At 44.1% G+C, this 14,911-nt stretch overlaps 1 protein-coding gene across 3 annotated transcripts in view; it reads right to left on the bottom strand.

The window, feature by feature from the left end:
* The window catches only part of PPP2R3A (protein phosphatase 2 regulatory subunit B''alpha), a 1,213,285-nt gene that overhangs the window by 760,688 nt on the left and 437,686 nt on the right, over positions 1–14,911 (bottom strand). For all 3 annotated transcript variants that reach the window (XM_086943861.1, XM_086943862.1, XM_086943863.1), the window contains one exon: positions 1,202–1,283. The gene's annotated coding sequence lies outside the window, so the exon portion shown is untranslated. The remainder of the gene's footprint in view (positions 1–1,201; positions 1,284–14,911) is intronic.

The raw sequence follows: 14,911 nt of genomic DNA, 5'->3' as shown, positions 1-14,911 counted from the left end.
TTTCAGTACAGTGAACGGAACATCCATCATGTTCTGACGGAGAATCCTATCCACAAAACTCTAATAAGACCCCAGAGTCTGTTTTATGGAGCTAAAACCTCGCAAGCTGATAGGATCCCAAGCTTTATCCAATGTGAAATCGAGAAGGCTGGGTTGCTTTAGCGATGACGAAAAGATGCAGAGAGCTCCAGCCAAGAAGTAACCAAACTAATTTAGATCTGGAAGCAGCTTAATTAAAAAGTACATAGAAGTCTATAACTTTAAAATCTTCCTGTTAATGAGATGCATCACCAGGGACATTTTAAAACACATTTGCATTGCTTTCCCAAGAGTTTCAGAGAAACAGGATTTGTTGTCTTCTGAATGGTCACACATGCTGGCAAGACCCAATACACAGTTCAATAAAACATAAGTGACAATGGCACAAACACGTACATGCACCAGGCTTACTCTGTAAGAGAACTGTCCCATACATTCCTAGCTCCCTATACAAACGTGCTTTAGACAAGGTGGAACATCAGGTATATTTTACAAAACACATAAAGCCAGATGCTGGCACAAAAGTCTCACAGCTCAGTGCAGGTCAAAGTCGAAGTTCAGGAAAAGCAAAACACTTTGTACTTTTACACAAAGGCTGATGGGAATCTTACACCTTGTTGGCCCAATTTCAAGTCAGTTGAAGCAGTATGCCGGGGTGGGATACCACTACAACCGGTCACATGTGTTCCTGCACAGGTGATTACCTGGTACAGGAGCAATGCGAATTTTGGCTTGGTGAAAGCGGGCTCATGTTTTCCCCTTTCCAGATGAAACAACTTGTACTCGCCGGGTTTAGTTGCTGGGATACAGCCAAAGACCTCAATTGCAGCCACCAAGTCTCTTTGCACGAAAATCCGCCTACCTTGGTAAGGGGCCATGTCTGTCTACTCTTCTGTTCACCAGTACCAGTTGGTGAAATTTGTTTTTGTGCTTTTCTATAGTACACAATATTTGATTTGATGTATGAATTATCCCCGTAAAATGATATCCCTCAACAAAAAATGTAAATTATCATGAGAGTACTGCCAAAATATTATTCTCCCCTTCCATTAAGATGGAGTACAAAATTGGACAGACAAAGGGTTTCGAAATGCAATGAGGATCGTTGGGAAAAAAAAGTATACACAGCTTTTCACGAACAAACGATAAAGAGAAAGTTTACCTGAGACCAACCGACAGCATCAGTAATCACCCCTCTCTTTTCTAGGAGCACGTCTTAAATTGGTTTCTTAGCTTCAGGCCATCTGCAGAAGAGAAGTTAGATCAGTAAATCATCTCCTCAAATAAAAGGCTCACAAACATGCATCTCTTCCGTCCAAGCGAATAAATCACAAACATGCGCAAAATGTAATTAAAACTTCCCTCGTGTTATATTTCATTTATCACGGATATAGTTTACTGGATCGTTTTTAGGTCTCGCCTGTCGATGCGCATGCGCATCGTGGCGATTCCTTGCAGTGCCCGTGACTTTTAAGCTCAATGCGCATGCGCATTGAGCTTAAAAGCGCGTGCACGTCCGTCTTGTTTTACCCGCTCCGCCCCCTCCCCTTCCCGCCGTGTCGCATTTCTCATCCCCCCTCTCCTCCGTCCGTCTTGTTTGTTTAATTTAACCCGCTCCGCCCCCTCCCCTTCCCGCCGTGTCGCATTTCTCCTCCCCCCTCCCCTCTCTTCCCTCCGTCTCGTTTGTTTATTTTACCCGCTCCGCCCCCTCCCCTGCCCGCCGTGTCGCATTTTTTTTTAAATCCCCACTTCCCCCCTACCCCCCATCAATGCCAACACTGACGCCGTGCTAAAGCCCGCTCTCCCTCCATTTACTGGCCTTTAGCAGCCTGTGGCAGAGGAGGACATGTAAAAGCAAGGGCAAGTATAATAAAGCTTAACTTAGTATTGTAATGTTGTCCGTGTGATCTCTTACCCTGCATTCCAGTCACTACATCTAGCTTACCTTTTACTGCCACTAGTTCTTCTGCATGGATTGTATAGTCATACGGCGTATTGAGCTGGCAAACAGAGAAACCATGCCATGACATAGTATCATCTGATACAAAGAGCGCGTTAGGAGGTGGAATTTTGATGACAAAATACCATCACAGCTTTACTCTCGGTCTCTCCCCTCGGCCAATGTCACCATACTTGGGAAATGTATACTCTGAAATATCGTGTACTATAATGTTACGGTCTCACCCATCCCTCAACAAATAATAATTTTACCGTCGTCAGATGTACACAACACATTAAAGAACAGGGCGGGGTCAAGGTGTTATCAGAAATAGAGCGCCCTAGGGCAGAAAAGAACACCCTTTCAACCCAATGTCCGTAACCCTGCTCCAAATAGCATAGAGTATCCCTCCCGCCGATTGGTTCAGTCACCCGCCCGTCAAGTTTAGCTCTCCTCACCCGAAAGCCCCGCGGCCCACTACCCGGATCCGCTCGTACTTCTCCATTTCTAGGAACAAACTTCCATCGTCTCCTTGGTAACGCTTCCGGGCTAGAGATTGCCGTCATAGACACAAAAGACAGACTCACATGAACCATGGAGCGAGGTGCCGTGGTCAGAGAAGAGAGACTTTCTTTAGAGTAGCGATCGAATGGCGTTTTTATTTATTTATTTAATGTGACTTTTATAGCGCGAACATTACCCTCAACCCCTCACCCTCAACCCCTCATTCACCCTCACTCTCACTCATCCTCACTCACCCTCAACCCCTCACCCTCACTCACCCTCACCCTCACTCACCCTCAAACCCTCACCCACTCACCCTCAACCCCTCACCCTCAACCCCTCACTCACCCTCACTATCACTCACCCTCACTCAGCCTCAACTACTCCCCCTCACCCTCACTCACCCAAAACCCCTCACCCTCACTCACCCTCACTCACCCTCAACACCTCACTCACCCTCACTCACCCTCACCCTCACTCACCCTCAACACCTCACCCTCAACACCTCACCCTCAACACCTCACCCTCAACCCCTCACCCTCACTCACCCTCACTCACCCTCACCCTCAACCCCTCACCCTCACTCACCCTCACCCTCACCCTCACGCACACTCACTCACACTCACCCTCACCCTCACACAGTGCAATAGTTCTCAGACCATTTCAGTTAGAGCTTTTAGAAATGTTTATGGCTTTTTTATTTGTAATACTTTAGCATTGGCTACAGGAAACAAAAATGCTAAACATTTACAAAAAAAAACCATAAACAATTCTAAAAGCACTAACTCTAATGGTGCGAGACCTATTGCATTTCCAATGCTTGATTTTTTAAGATGTCCACATTCATTTAATGCTCGCTGGTAGGAACTGCATCTCAGCAGGACCTTGGTGTCTGGAAGCCATAAATCTATCATACAAATCGCTTTCGCTTGCCCTGCTGCATATAAACGCTGTACTTGTTATTGGTCTTTAAACGTGATTTATATCCATAATTATAACTGTACGTCTTAATAGTAGTCCAGCTCGTTTTCAAATTACTGAATGCAGGATTTCAAATGGTACTAATTTTGAGATCATAAAAAACGAAAAATATGGTTTCTAGATTATTGTAAAATAAATTAGGAAACGGATTGGTGACTCCAGTTGATTAAACCACCGAGGTTGGGATTATGAGTCGGGCAGATTTCGGTCTAAACTGCCCCCCCTTCTCCCCCGGAGTTACTCATACCAGGGGCATCAGTAAGTTTGGGATCAAGGAGGAGGAAAGGGGGCACATTTGGGGTTCAGTGGGGATGAGGGCCCTCTGCAATACCAGCATGTTTCCAGTGGTATTTCACATAGAAAGCCGAAGTCTCCGTGTGAAACACCACATTCTGTACTCCAAATAGGGCCAGCAGCGTCCATCAGGGGCGTCACCCCACTGCTTAAAGGCAGGAAATGAAAATAAAATGATAATAACACACTTTTACTATCATTGTATTTTTCATTGCTGAGACAGCCAAGTGTGGGGCGGGGCCGGGTCGCACATCACCAGCTGGGGGAGGAGGATGAGTGGGCACTGAAAGTGTGCTTGTCTGTTTGGCTGGCCATCCTCGGCTGGCCAAACCGACATGCGCACTTGGATATCTCCATGCTATTCCTTGGAGATAACTGCAAGACTCAGGAGCACAGCGTCCAAGTTCCCGGTTGGAGCATGACACCGGCCCGCTTCGGCCAATCCCAGCGCTTCTCTCAAGCTGGGAGTAATATCATGAGAGAAGCACTGGGATTGCTTGGTGAGCTGGGAGCCTGTGCTCATGGGATCTGCAATGCCGGTACCAGAGAGGAGGGGCGCGTGAGCAGAAGATAAGTGTAAATGTATTTTTCTCCGCACTGTCCCACCACATAGAATGGGCAGCAGCCACGACTGGCACCCATTACTGGCTTTATCAGGATTAACAGGGTAGAGTGAGAGCTCTATTGCCCTCGGGACTGTAACTAACTAAAGGCTATAGTTCGACCTTTCCAGTGCGCTCTCTTAACAACAGTGGCTTAGATGCACCCTTCTGCGGTCAGAGCATGAGAGGCCCATTTTTGCCAATGAGTATTTCCCCTGTGGTCTCTTGGAGACTGGTTTTGAATGCCCAGGGCTGCCCCTTGGTGTCTTTGCCACTTTCCCCAGCAATCAGGGCTTAACTGCAGCAAGTACAAGGGTTTTAAAAGAGAGAAAGAAATGGAGGGAGGGTGGAGGTACAAAGAAAGCATTCACAGAGGGAGAGGAGAGAGGGGAAAGGATGGGTGGAAAGGGAGCAGTTGCACGAAGAGATGAAGGGAGCGGACCTGGTTTGAGCATTTCTGCCAGGGCTGCTTTTGGTTCCCACGCCCGGCCCCGTCTGTGGTGCAGAAGGATGTGTAGAAGTCCTGGGCCTCGCTAGTGTCCGTCATCGCTTTCAAATGGAGAAGGTATTTCAAAGCAAGGCTAAGTTGTATCTGCCAAAGGGTGAGATATTCCATTAGCCTTGATGAAAGGCAGAACTGGGGCAGTCGGTGCTCCTGGAAAAAGAATGACTGCTTTGCGAGGACCCCCTACTGAGTCACTCCAACAGCAACAGTAGGCAGCGAGAGTGTCCTAGCTTCCCACCAAACAGAGGGCCTCATCCTGCCAGCATTCACCAGTGGCCACCCCATTCAAACAACTAGTTTGTGTCCGTAAATCCAGAAAATGAAAATTCTTTATGGATTTTCACATTAGAATGTCAATAAAATGCCCTGTCATTGATTATATTATCAAAAAAATGCAAATTCCAGAAGAAAGAAGTGCATGATTTTCCGGCTTTCTGTCGGGACAACTTTTTACATTCCCATTTAACACCGGGCTGCGCTCTTTATAGGATGTCCAGTAAGACAAAATGCTGCGATGCGTTGCTGCGCATGAAGAACATGTCTCAGGGGAGGTGGAGGTAAATGCATTGCATTAAAATACACACCACACGGTGCAAGACCTTCAAATCTCAGCAATCCATGGCCTAAATTAGAGATTATCAGATAGGTAATCCATCAAAACTGTGACGCATAACTGACCTGCCCCAGACACCTGAGGTTGATTGACTTGACCCACAGAAAGAGCAACTCTGGTAACTTACCTACTGGAACTCTTGCTAACATGTGAACACTCTCACGTTTTTAGGTTCGATGAGTACGGGGGGGGGGGCGCGGGGCGGGGAGTTGGAAGAGTTTTGTGTACAGAGATGTACAATGGAGTCTAAGGCTCATGCATACGGCCAAGTTGATGAAAGAGAAAGGAGACTAGAGTAGTGTAAAGCAGTAGTCAAATATGGTGAAGACTAGCACATAGATCAGGGTTTTTACTGAGTGTGGGGGATTATTATTATTATTGGGTTTTGTAGAGCGCGTAGTCACCCGTAAGTATCCCAGCGCTAAGATCCTCACAACAAGAGGGTTACAGGGGAAGTGGCAGGATGTATAAATGATCTTGCAGCTTTTGATTAGGTTGAGGCTAAATTAGGAGAGACGTTTCCCACTCCTTGGACAGTCTTCTACTTTGCAAACAAACAAGGCACAAATGGCTCTGCTTCCCCCTTGAAGTGTGTTCTTCTTAATAGAGGCAGCAAAAAATCGCAGCACTTGAAGGTAGAATTCTTGAGCGAAGTGCCGGGCTGGAGGGTTTGAGCTGTCTGGGGATGCAATTTTGATTTCAATATTTAAAATTGCATTTTAGACCCTAAAATAGTCAATCTACAAAGCGATACACCTGAGCACTGTATTTATTTTCCCAAGCTGCTCTGAACAGTTTAATCCCACCCACTTTTGTTGAAAGTCTGCAGCCCCCAGCAACTACATACCCTCTGAGAATTGAAGGGACTGGTATGGACAGATCGCTCAGTAATTCTATACCACCCTTATGCAGCTACGCAACATCGAGGTGACTATTGTTAGTCGATAGATGAGTACAGCACAGGGTGGTGCAGGGAAAGGGTTGCATTAAGTAAATAAATCTCACACCCATTTTGATCTCCAGTCTAGCCGGACGAGCTGAGTTCCCACAATGAAATTAACTATGCAGACACAGGGCAAGTGCCCCCCACAATATACAAAATCACTGCATTTGGACTGAAGTTTATCATCATCCGAACAGCTCTACTCCCATGCAGCTCATCTACATGGCCTTTCTAACTGTTGTGACTAACCAAAGGGGTGTTGGCGGCCACCATGTTGAAAGTATTACCACGTAGTGCTTACCCACTAATACATTACGCTCACTCTGTCCAGTGTGGCTGAAACCAGCTTTTGTTTTGGCAATTTTGCATGCTTGCAGTGCTTTAGCTTTCCGTAGTGGCCAGAAGTTGATATGTGGGCGCTATATAAACCACCCTAACTGGATAGAAGAGAAACAGTCAGTGAGAAAGGACTTGAAAGCAGCTGTGAGATCAGAACGAGAATAATATTTTGCAGCAGCAAAGAGAAGGTAGAGAAGATGGTGCATTATGTCCTTAAGGGAGGTGGTGGTGTGCAGTGGAATGAAGAGACGTAGTTGTCCAAATCACCTTATGTTACCTGTGCTACCTTCCGCTATGTGCGTACCGATAAATAAATGAAGTGGATCTGGTCAAGGGAGGGGGGACAGGTAAATGCTCGGCTGGGTCTCAAAATGTGGGTTTTCTCCTTTGTCGGCAGATTAGGTCTAGCATTAGTCTTACCTCTTCAAAAAGTGGTTCAAGAGTCTAGGGTCCAGGCAAGTGAAAGCCTGGTTTAAAATGAAAGAAGTATTTCATCTTCTGAAGTTTTTAAGACAAGACAAGAGTTCTTTCTAGCCATTCTTTACTCTGCTGCTGTGCGAGGTCTGTGGTTCAGGCAGCAGGGTAGGATATCGTGAATAGCTCTAAGTGGGCAGGATATTTAGAATTTAACTTGTGCTTTGAGGACGATCTAGTGGAGCACTCCTAGACTGGTGTTGCTCCTTTGAGGGATGAACTGCAGCATGGACAATGGCTGCTAACGATATATCAGAGCACCAAGGTCTGAACCAAAGTTCTAAAGTCGTTAGTAGGAACCTTGGGTTTCTTTTTATAGGACACAAAGCTCAAAGGTTGCTTTTTAAGGATTTTGAGATACAAAGGGGCATAGTCAGGTTTTGTTTGAAACCAAGTGATTTATGCGGGGTGATTAGTGTAGGCGAAATGCCTAACTGAGAAAGGGTTTCAAGCCATTTTTAGGTCTTGCATAGGCAGGGTAAATGCGGTCTCTTCAAAAAATTTATATTCAGATATTCAGTGGGCTTACCGCCCATAGTTTACCACTGGTTTTCATTCCCTTTTGTCCTAGTCCGTCATGTCGTCTTCTTATGTTTGGCCTTCCCCTGGAGAATGAACCAAGTGCTTGTGTCTTATCACTGCTCCTGATTTTGGTGCTACTTTTTTGTGATCAAACACTCCATATGAGTGTTTCTATTTTCAGGCCATCTCCCTTATCCCTGTCCATTTTCCGTCTTTTCCCTCTCAGCACTGCTGCGGGCTTCTGTGAAACACCCACCTGCATGGATATTGCTCTCTCTTGCCTCCTCCCTTACTCTCTCCTTTTTGTATTCCTCCTTTTGCCCTCCCATTTTTGCCCGCTCTTTACTTTTCTCCTTGCCTTTGTTTTATAGACATTGGCTCTAGAAGTAACCCACACATCTCTTGTTGATTCAACCCTCCCTCCGCAACAGTTTGTTGTGTTTCTTGGCCCACCCCTCATGCTGAGTTGCTGTTTAGTAACACACTGTTTTAGGGAAGCTCAGTTTTCACCAGTGATGCAAATCAACACTGTCTCCCTTTTCCGCTTGGCTCTTCTTGCCCAGCCCTCATTTACATCTGAGATACTTCTCACATCCAGTCTGTAGCTGTATTTTAACCCTCATCAAACATGCCTATGATCTTGCTTGGGCACCTAGTCCATCGGGAGCCAAAACATTCAGTCAAATAATATTCAGATTCCAAAGGCGCAACCTATTGGCTTTGTTAATGCTTGTTTGAATTGGTGGTGAAGAGACTTTAGTGTAAACGAGGCGTAATTCAGATTTTGTAGGGTTTTGTTTGAGAAACGACCAACACATACAGTTTATTAGCGTCTCAAGAACAGCTAATGACTTGACAATTTCAGACAGAGCAGGGTGTCTTCTGTGTACACCGGTGAATGGTGGTACTGTAGGTTTACTTAGTGTAAATCCAGATATGTCTTTTACACACATTAAAGTGATAAGGGGTTGGTGCTCCTGGTCTGATAAAGAGAGAGGTCTTTCAATTGTAGCCACCCGCTTATAACCCCAGAAGCTTTAATTGTTTCTAATTGGCATGTTTAACACCTTTAAAGTGCATTTAAACAAGCATTGGCATAACCAATAGGTCTCGCCTTTGGGACCTTATAAGTGTTTAGCCATGCAACAGTTGATGTTGTTGCACCAAGGATATTGTGCTGCATAACTAAATACTTATAAGGTCCCAAAAGCGAGACCTATTGGTTATGCCAAGACTTGTTCCATTTTGCTCCCTCAACTCCCATTACACCTTGGCGAATTCACCAACTATCTGCAATTCAGCAGGTTTTTTATAACCGAGCTCTTTTAATACCTCTGCGGACTCTGTAGAACCCTCTGTAGAGCAGAGATACCCCTTCAGGGGTGATTGGGGCACTTGACAAGACAAACAAATAAATAAAATAAGAATGCTGCACCAATTAGAGAGCTGAGGCTGTAAGGAACAAGCCAATTAAAAACAAGTAAAACAACATAAACGGCAAATGGAATGAATTTTAATCAAGGAAGTTTAAAGTCTATACTCCAAGGAGCCATGTATCACAGAACACTGATAACATGACATCTCTCACCAAGAACACTACAATATCCAGCATGCTGCTGACTGAAACGGGTACTTGCTAAAATCAGATTTAATTAACAACCGGCACAGTCAAACGTATTGAGATGGAGGAATCACAAGGGAAACAACTGCATTAAAAGAGATATCTCATGGACGAAACAGCAGGGCAGAGAGAAGATCCAATCTTCCGAAAAGAATTAAGTGGCAACAAGAGGCATAATTATGTTTCATGTTTTTATTTGACGACGCCCAAAGGCAACGTTAGTGCGATTCGTTGTGAAGATTCAGACTGTTTGGCGACATTGTGTCAGGGGTGACTGTGTTAAGGCGAAGGAAGCATTGATCTTGCTCCAATTTCTGCTTGAAGCACTGTAATGAAATGAACTATACAGAACGAAAGGCACACTCATGATTTATGACCTTGAATATGTCACAAGTCTTCATTTCTGGGAAATTGAGCGAAACAAAAGTGTTCTTCTTATAATACTGACAGCGATGTGGGAGATTGGATTAGTCAAGCTAATGACCTCATGACGAGTTCTGCTAAAAACAAAGATTGTTAATGCATACATAATCTAGCACTAAGTCCTGCTTACAAAGATATTACCCCTTTAAGAATACTAACATGCATGAACGGTTCCATATACTTTTCCAGCAAAATGGCAAAGCTGTGTGGGGATGGTGAAGAAGGATGTGAGCACACAAAACTTGCTACCAAGCAGCGCAAAAAAAACCACTGACAGCGCCGTGTTATGGAACAGATTTAAGCTAATGAACAATAAAGACTCAAACTGCAACGTAAGTTCCCAAGTAATTACACTAAATGATGACATTTTTCTGTACTTGTTTTTTACCCATGAAACAAACAATGCCTACCACTACAAATTAAACAAGCATTGGCCGAGCAGCCATAAAAGGGACGCAGCCGCGCGGCCTGAAAGTAAAAGTGATCGCAATCGCGGGCTGTAAGGGTGCCCGCGGGTGATGCGCTTAATGAGCCATGACGAGACAGGAAAGCCAGATGGCACCTGTGCTCGTAACTGCGCGCATAACCGCACGCTCTAGGCCACACAAAAGGCGGTGGTTGGCTTTTTGAAGCCTGATCACTAAATGTCTCGCCAGAGCAGCGCATGCTCAGGCGAGACCTAAAAAGGAGCAGTGCAAATGCCCATCAACAGTGCAGGGAACTAGGCGACAAAACGGTTCCTTTGTTTCTTCGTTAACTGTTCTGTCCTCGTGTCTTCTTAATACACCCTCCTTAGCTTAGGAGAGCTCAGCCTGTATACATAAGCCCCTGACAAAAATCGCTGCTTGATCCATGCCACTCGGGCCACTACAGGATGCCTATGCCCTCATTCGTATTATTAACGAAAAATACCCTTCCAAACCATTCATGTGGTTGATATGGTCATTACATCTCTTTAAAAGTGAGAAACATATGAACACAAGGCCACTAAACAGTTTCCATGGAGTGGCAGATATTCCTTTAAAGAATGAAAGACCTTCCTTTAAAGAAGCCCACCACTCAAAGGTATAAAACATTGGCAAAGAAACTGGTCTGGCTTTGCGTTAGGGCAAGAGTTTGGCAATTGCTGGATGACTTTGTGTGTGTTGCTTCCAGCAATCCTTGAAAGAAATTCCAGTAATGAAGCAACACCTTGGGCTTCTAGACAATATGTAAGTTGACAGTAGGTCTCCTTTGCTGAACAGAGTGCAACAGAAGTGTGTTATAAAAAATGGAGTCGGAAAATGACATTTGCTTAAAAGTAGCATAATGCTGCATAGCAGATACTAGTGTCAAAGGTATATTATTTTCTTTGTATCCTTTAGAAAGCCCTTGTGCGCAATTGTCTTGCTCTGTGATTAAATAACATTGAAATCCAAAATGTTATTACAACAGCAAAGTGAAACAACTGAACAGAATTGCACTTTATAACAGGCTAAGGTATCTAAACAGCAAGCACTTTCCAAATAAAAGTCAGAAAGTAACAATTAAAATGTGTCTGTATCAGCAAAGCAAATAAATCATAGAGAGCAGTAGTCTAACAAAAGGTTTTCTTGAGCCGCATCACCTTAACCTACTGGGAACCTAAACAGGACGAAGATGGACCGCGCTCCCAAGAAATGTCAAACCTTGAAAAGCGCAACAAGCAATGGTTCACCCAAAGTACGCTCTCCCTGTACTCATTATTTTACTTTTTTTTTTTTTTACAGATTTTATTTGTCAAAATAGCACATATGACGCAGGCCTCTGAATCCCAGAGGCAGCTGACGCATGTAAGATACAAACATTGACTTTGACCATGTTGCATACTTAAAAACAGGAGAATATGAAAATTATTTTACTTTTTTTTGAAGAGCTGATGACATGAGTCTTCTCCTAAAACTAAAGCTGTCCACAGCCAAAATTAAAAAGCAGTAATGCAGGGGATGTGAAAGCCTCATTAGTTAGCGGGGATGACACACTAATGCAGACAGAAGCTGAAGGTCGCAGAGCAGCACAACCCTCCGACCACAAGCTTGCAGGATACAATGATTCACCAGAGCAAAGGCACCTGGGAATAAACGCGATAGCGGCCCAAGCTTTATCCTGCAATCCCCACGAGCCTTTCACATGCTGCGGGCAGCTATTTACAGCAAGAGGCGGCCATATTAAAGCAAACGCGTTCAACTCGCAGGAAAAACACACGACCTTTCTTCACCCTCCATTATCACTAAAGACCGAGAATAGATTTGGGCAATCAAATTAATTGGGTAAGAGGCAGAAAATTAAAGAGAAAGTAACACTCATTTCTTGGAAAAAAATATCAAACCTGCAAATGAAGAAAGGTAGAAATAATTACTTTGCTGTTGTATGGCATTCATTGGATTAAAAAAAACAGTGCACCCTGATCCAATTCAGGTCTGAAGGCAGAAAAAAAGACTGTTTTCCCCATAACCATAAAACACAAAGCGAATAAAACTAGCAGCTTCTGAAACTCACCATTAATCTAGAATTATTTTCGTCCGCTTAAGCCTGCATCAAAAATATTTTTGTTTTTTGAAAGGCAATATCACTTTAAATGCGCACTCACTTTATTTTCTTTCTTTTAAGATTTCAATGCCATTCTGTTGGTACACGTCAGACCACTGCCTAAGGTTTCCCTTTCCAGCGGTGTGCACCACGTATGTTAAAAATCATGGGAATGGGTGTGTTATGTATATATAGATACATTATAAAACTAACCGGGAGTGAGCCACCACCAGACAAATGAAAAGTTGTTCTGTGCCAAAAGGCTCCTGGAGGGACAGCAAGACCCATTATACTATGGAAATATAGATGTAAAAAAAGAAGTGGAAAGATGGTAAACGTCCGAGTCTGACCAAACTCGGCTTAGTTTTCGTGGTTCACTCTGACGCGAGATAAGCTTTACCCTGCTGCCTTTAACCAAAAAAAACCAAAAAACTGTCCAACACCGGCAAAGGTTGGGCACATAAAGGCAGTCTTCCCTTTCAGCTTTAAACCCTGCTATAGCGGTACCCAAGCTCCAAAGGGGTTTGTGGTCAATGTCTTTCAGGGCAGGACTGTGCACGGTGCAGGATGGGACTGCAATTAATGGAATTTAATTAGTCATCTTTACAAACCTCATCTCCTTCCTCATTCCACTTGTCGGTTATAAACTCTGAAATCTTAAAACAAATTAACACAACTCAAATAGTGATCTTTGGTGGTCTAATAGCCTAGACATTTGCATAGATGAATGTTAAGACCTTAAACTTGTTTTCTTTAAATCATCTTGTATTGTTTTTCATTATACATAGACCATTCGATGTAATCCTTATCAGTCTTCGAATAGGGTTATCAAATCAATGTGAACAATACACCACAATTTCATCCATGTTACATCCGGCTGCAATTTGTCAATCATGCTGTTAAGACACTTGGAAAACATTAACTGTGGGGTTTCCACCCCCCCTTTCCATCTTCATTCAATCTTCAAAATAACAATCTTCTCTTTGGGTCAACTCAATCATTGTAATGGTCCCCTTCCTCTGATTAATCAAGACTTTATCATTACTCGATTCTCTGTTAGATAAATCCAAATTTTGCAGCTCGTTGCACATTCCCTAAACCGTTTGGTAGTTTTAAGGGCACCCTCGGTATGTGAATACAAATTTTTTGCTGCCCTGCAGCAATTCATATCAGATAGGAAATTCTTACATTTTGGTGCCATCTTCCCGTCCCAGAGTTGTGCTCGATTTTGTCTGGCCACTTCAAGACCGATATTGCATAGTACTGTTTTGAGACTGGATAGCAACTAAACTCCCCTGAAACCCAATAGAATAATTTCTATAATCCAATCAATACTTCAGTGACCTTGTTTAGCTGTATGGCTATTTGTTCCCTGTATTTGGCAGTCCCACCATCTGTGGCTGGAGGTTCCCACCATTCCATATCCGCTCATACAAAGGTCTGATTGTATGTGTCCCATATGTCCGAGGTTCATCCTAGAGTAGTGGCTAGGAGGACTACAAATCTAGTATCTACTTAGGACTAACAATCACAGCAGGTAAGATGCTAACACCCTATAGCTTAGTAAGCCTGGTCATTATTCATCATGGACTTTGATGGTTCACGGATTAGAAACTAAATTTCTTCAGGATTTATCTGTACAGCAGGTGTGTATTTGTGTGCTGTACTGCATAATGGTCCAGTGCCAGCCAAAACTGCACAACCTTTGATGTCCTCACAGGAATTCTGAAGTAGGGTGGACAGCATGAGGGAGTTGAGAACTGGAGGGGAGAGTTCAGATTGGAGTCAGGTGTTGTCTTCTGATGGGGTAGATGTCGGGAAACACATGTTTAGAACAGGGCCGGACTGAGACCAGCAACCAGCCCTGGCAGGTTGCTTCTCCACCGGCCCTGGTAACGGGAGGGGAGGGAGGTTTTTACCCGCAAAGCACTGCTAACGCTTTTCTTACAGAGGGCCGATTTTGCAGCGCTGCTACAAAACCGGCACTCTGTAAGAAAAGCGGCCCCCTGCGGCCACAAAACCGGCCCCCACCCCTCCAGCCCACCGGGGAAATGCCCGGTGCCCGCAAATGCCAGTCCGGCCCTGGTTTAGAAGGTAAACACAACAGAATTCATCACACTAATACCCCCAGAGGTAACCCATATTTTGAGAGTAACCAAGGGCCTCTCACAAGCTTATCCTAATAGTGTTCCCAGGTTCCTGCAACCCCCACTGCTCAGTGGAAATGCTGCTGGATGAGAGGTGGGTCCTGAGGAAATGAGTGAGTAATAACAGCTGCCTTAATTTCCCCAATTAATTTACACCAAAACACAAAAGCACTATTTTCGAGTAAAGATCTAGCTTTCTGCCAAATTTGGAGTCATTCTGTTCAGCTGTTTTTTTCCGTATTGTTGTCAAATTTTCTCTGTGGAAATTGCATAGCAAAATTGCGTTTCGGACCCCCTTTTTCTTGGGCCCTGATTGACCCCAAAACATTCTAGGAAGGAACTAAGGTGGTTAAACTTTTTGTTTTTGGAAACGTTTGTGGAAAGGTCAAACTATGCCAAAGTCATTAGAAAAACAATA

The sequence above is a fragment of the Lissotriton vulgaris genome, chromosome 11 (genome assembly GCF_964263255.1).
Source record: "Lissotriton vulgaris chromosome 11, aLisVul1.2, whole genome shotgun sequence".
Lineage (NCBI taxonomy): Eukaryota > Metazoa > Chordata > Amphibia > Caudata > Salamandridae > Lissotriton > Lissotriton vulgaris.
The sequence above is the reverse complement of the archived record's forward strand: the minus strand, read 5'-3'. Positions and strand labels throughout refer to the sequence as shown.